Here is a 4,915-nt window from a genome sequence, read left to right on the forward strand (position 1 = left end):
CTCTCGAACTCTGCTTATGTCTCGAGACTTAGTTGATGTCTCGCAGACCCTTATTCCTCCAGTGTTGTCCCATGCTTTCTTCTGATCTGTCTATATGATTACAACACGAGACTTCTAAGATGTTCAAACAAATTTACCTCAAGCTTAAATATTTTCCGAGTTGAGCTCAAAGTTACCCGGTTGTATTTTCGCTCTTGGTTTACTTGTCGAACTTACAACGTTTTGCCTATGTGTCGAGACTTGGGGATTTCTACTTAACAGTTGGTATCATCAAAACCTATTACATGATGTTCCTAACACATACTAGTAACAATGGTGGTCGTCGTGGTGTCCGTAGAAGCGAGTACTGTAACAAGGTGGGGCACACCAAGGATCGCTGCTGGAAGCTGCATGGCAAGCCCTCACGTTCTGTCAATATGGTGCAGACCACTGGTTCAGAGACTCAGGCTCACAATAGTTCTGCCCCAAATGACTATGAAGAGTACCTCCGGTTTAAAGCCTCCCGAGAAGCCACTACCACATCTTCCTCCAATACTGGTACCTCCTCTCTCGTTTGTCTCTCTCATTCCAGTACTCTTAATACTTGGATACTAGATTCAGGTGCCTCAGATTATATTTCTGGTAATGTCTCGCTTATGTCTAATGTTTCTCATTCTAAAACTTTACCCATGATTACTTTAGCAAATGGTCACCAAACTCCAGCTGTTGGTGTTGGTTAGGCTTCACCCATTCCCTCTTTCCCTTTAGAGTCTGTGTTATATGTGCCCAATAGTCCTTTCAACCTTATTTTTGTGAGTAAAATCACCCGTACCCATAACTGCTCTATAACCTTTTGTGCTGATTCGGTTGTTGTGCAGGATCGCAGTACGGGGAAGGTGATTGGCACAGGGCTTGAGTCACAGGGTCTTTACTACATGCGAGGGGGTGTTGTTGCCAGTGCATCCACAGATCCACCTTTGCTTATCCATAGTCGTCTTGGTCATCCGAGCCCATCCAAACTTTATCGGATGGTTCCGGGTATCTCTGTTGAGTCTTTAGATTGCGAGTCGTGTCATCTTGGAAAGCAATCCCGTAAGTCTTTTCCAAGAAGAGTCAATAATCGGGCTGTGTCCCTCTTTGATTTAGTGCATACAGATATTTGGGGTCCTTATCGAGTCAATTCTACCTTAGGTTTCCATTATTTTGTTACCTTTATTGATGATTATTCACGTTGTACTTGGGTTTTTCTAATGAGAAATCGTTCTGAGTTGTTTAAAATCTTTCATAATTTCTGCAATGAAATACAAACCCAATTTGGTACTCCCATTCGTGTTTTACGTAGTGACAATGCCAAAGAGTATTTATCTGCTCCTTTCCAAACCTTTATGCAATCTCGGGGTATGTTACACCAAAAGTCCTGTGCTTACACACCTCAGCAAAACGGGGTTGCTGAGAGAAAAAATAGGCATCTGGTAGAAATTGCTCGTACTATGATATTGCATTATCATGTTCCCTCTCATTTTTGGGCTGATGCTATCCTTACTGCATGTTATTTGATCAATCGCATGACATCCTCTGTTTTAAACAACCTTACCCCATACTCTATTGTATATCCTTCTGTTAATCTTTTTCCTCTTCCTCCTCGGGTTTTTGGGTGTGTTTGTTTTGTCCATAACATGACACCAGGGCGATCAAAGATGGATCCTAAAGCCGTTAAGTGTGTGTTTTTGGGCTATTCCAGGCTACAAAAGGGTTATAGGTGTTATTCTCCGTCACTCAAAAGGCACTTTGTGTCTGCTGATGTCACCTTTATTGAGTCATCCCCTTTCTTCCAGCCTTCTCCAAAAGACATCGGTCGAGAAGTCCTTCATATTCCTTACCTTGGTCCTCCAACTGATCCTCCAGCTGCCCAACGTTCTGATCCTCCACCTGATCCTCTAGCTGCTCCTCACCCCCCCCCCCTCTACAGGTTTATCATCGCCGTCCTCGCACTACACCTGCTAAGACTCCTGTTGACTCACCTAGCCAATCTGATCCTCCTGCTGCGGTTCTACCAATTCCACTAGAATTTGTCACTGATCCAACTGAGGCACCCATTGATCTTCGTAGAGGTACACGTTCTACTCGTAATCCCCATCCCATATATACCTTCTTGAGCTATCACCGTGTGTCTTCCCCATACTATGCCTTCCTGTCTCATCTGTCTTCTGTGCCTATACCCAAGACTACTAGTGAGGCTCTCTCAAACCCAGGTTGGTGCCAAGCCATGTTGACAGAAATGGAGGCTCTTCCAGGTTGGTGCCAAGCCATGTTGACAGAAATGGAGGCTCTTCAATCCTGGTGCCAAGCCATGTTGACAGAAATGGAGGCTCTTCAATCCAGTGGCACTTGGGAGTTGGTACCTCTCCCTATGGGTAAGACTGTTGTTGGATGTCAATGGATTTATATTGTGAAGGTGGGCCCTGATGGTAAGATTGATCACCTTAAAGCAAGGCTGGTGGCTAAAGGCTATACCCAGATCTTTGGTTTGGATTATACTGATACTTTTTCTCCTGTAGCTAAGATTGCATCAGTCCGCTTGTTGTTGTCTCTGGCTGCCATTAATCATTGGGACCTACACCAGTTGGATATCAAGAATGCTTTCCTCCATGGCGATCTTAAAGAGGAAGTTTATATGGAGCAACCACCTGGGTTTGTTGCTCAGGGGGAGTCTTCTGGCTTGGTTTGTAAGCTTCGCCGCTCTTTGTATGGTTTAAAGCAGTCTCCACGAGCTTGGTTTGGGAGATTTAGCTCAGTGGTGTGTGAGTTTGGTATGGTTCGAAGTGAAGTTGATCATTCTGTGTTCTATCGCCATTCTAGTGGGAAATGCATATATCTTGTTGTGTATGTAGATGACATTGTTATTATAGGAAGTGATCAAGAAGGCATATCCAAGCTGAAAGACTATCTCTTCAGTCGATTCCAGACTAAGGACTTGGGCAAGCTGAAATATTTTCTTGGTATTGAAGTAGCTCAGTCTCACAGTGGTATAGTTATCTCTCAAAGGAAGTATGCTTTGGATATTCTAGAAGAAACTGGTTTGTTGGATTGTAGACCTGTGGATAATCCAATGGATCCAAATGTTAAACTTCTACCAGGACAGGGGGGGCCATTGCCTAACCGAGAGAGATACAGGAGACTAATCGGGAAATTGAATTATCTCACAATCACTCGACCAGACATTTCCTTTGCAGTCAGTGTATTAAGTCACTTCCTTGAAAGTCCTTGTGATACGCATTGGGATGCTGCTGTTCGGGTTTTGAGGTACATCAAAAGAGCCCTAGGGCAAGGTTTACTGTATGAAGATAGAGGACATGCTCAAGTTGTGGGATATTCGGATGTAGATTGGGCTGGTTGTCCTTTTGACCGACGATCTACCTCAGGTTACTGTGTACTCATTGGTGGTAATCTTATATCTTGGAAGAGTAAGAAACAAGATGTTGTTGCTAGATCCAGTGCTGAAGCTGAATACCGTGCTATGACTCTTGTCACGTGTGAGTTGATATGGCTGAAGCATTTACTTCAAGAGTTACATTGTGGCCAAGTAGCTCAAATGACTTTAATATGTGACAACCAAGCAGCTCTTCATATTGCCTCAAATCCAGTCTTTCATGAGAGGACTAAACATATTGAAGTTAACTGCCACTTTATCAGGGAGAAAATTGTGTCTGGGAGTATCAAGACTAGCTTTGTCAACTCTGCAGATCAGTTGGCTGATATCCTAACAAAGTCTCTTNCTCAAACCCAGGTTGGTGCCAAGCCATGTTGACAGAAATGGAGGCTCTTCAATCCAGTGGCACTTGGGAGTTGGTACCTCTCCCTATGGGTAAGACTGTTGTTGGATGTCAATGGATTTATATTGTGAAGGTGGGCCCTGATGGTAAGATTGATCACCTTAAAGCAAGGCTGGTGGCTAAAGGCTATACCCAGATCTTTGGTTTGGATTATACTGATACTTTTTCTCCTGTAGCTAAGATTGCATCAGTCCGCTTGTTGTTGTCTCTGGCTGCCATTAATCATTGGGACCTACACCAGTTGGATATCAAGAATGCTTTCCTCCATGGCGATCTTAAAGAGGAAGTTTATATGGAGCAACCACCTGGGTTTGTTGCTCAGGGGGAGTCTTCTGGCTTGGTTTGTAAGCTTCGCCGCTCTTTGTATGGTTTAAAGCAGTCTCCACGAGCTTGGTTTGGGAGATTTAGCTCAGTGGTGTGTGAGTTTGGTATGGTTCGAAGTGAAGTTGATCATTCTGTGTTCTATCGCCATTCTAGTGGGAAATGCATATATCTTGTTGTGTATGTAGATGACATTGTTATTATAGGAAGTGATCAAGAAGGCATATCCAAGCTGAAAGACTATCTCTTCAGTCGATTCCAGACTAAGGACTTGGGCAAGCTGAAATATTTTCTTGGTATTGAAGTAGCTCAGTCTCACAGTGGTATAGTTATCTCTCAAAGGAAGTATGCTTTGGATATTCTAGAAGAAACTGGTTTGTTGGATTGTAGACCTGTGGATAATCCAATGGATCCAAATGTTAAACTTCTACCAGGACAGGGGGGGCCATTGCCTAACCGAGAGAGATACAGGAGACTAATCGGGAAATTGAATTATCTCACAATCACTCGACCAGACATTTCCTTTGCAGTCAGTGTATTAAGTCACTTCCTTGAAAGTCCTTGTGATACGCATTGGGATGCTGCTGTTCGGGTTTTGAGGTACATCAAAAGAGCCCTAGGGCAAGGTTTACTGTATGAAGATAGAGGACATGCTCAAGTTGTGGGATATTCGGATGTAGATTGGGCTGGTTGTCCTTTTGACCGACGATCTACCTCAGGTTACTGTGTACTCATTGGTGGTAATCTTATATCTTGGAAGAGTAAGAAACAAGATGTTGTTG

The sequence above is a fragment of the Ipomoea triloba genome, chromosome 1 (genome assembly GCF_003576645.1).
Source record: "Ipomoea triloba cultivar NCNSP0323 chromosome 1, ASM357664v1".
Lineage (NCBI taxonomy): Eukaryota > Viridiplantae > Streptophyta > Magnoliopsida > Solanales > Convolvulaceae > Ipomoea > Ipomoea triloba.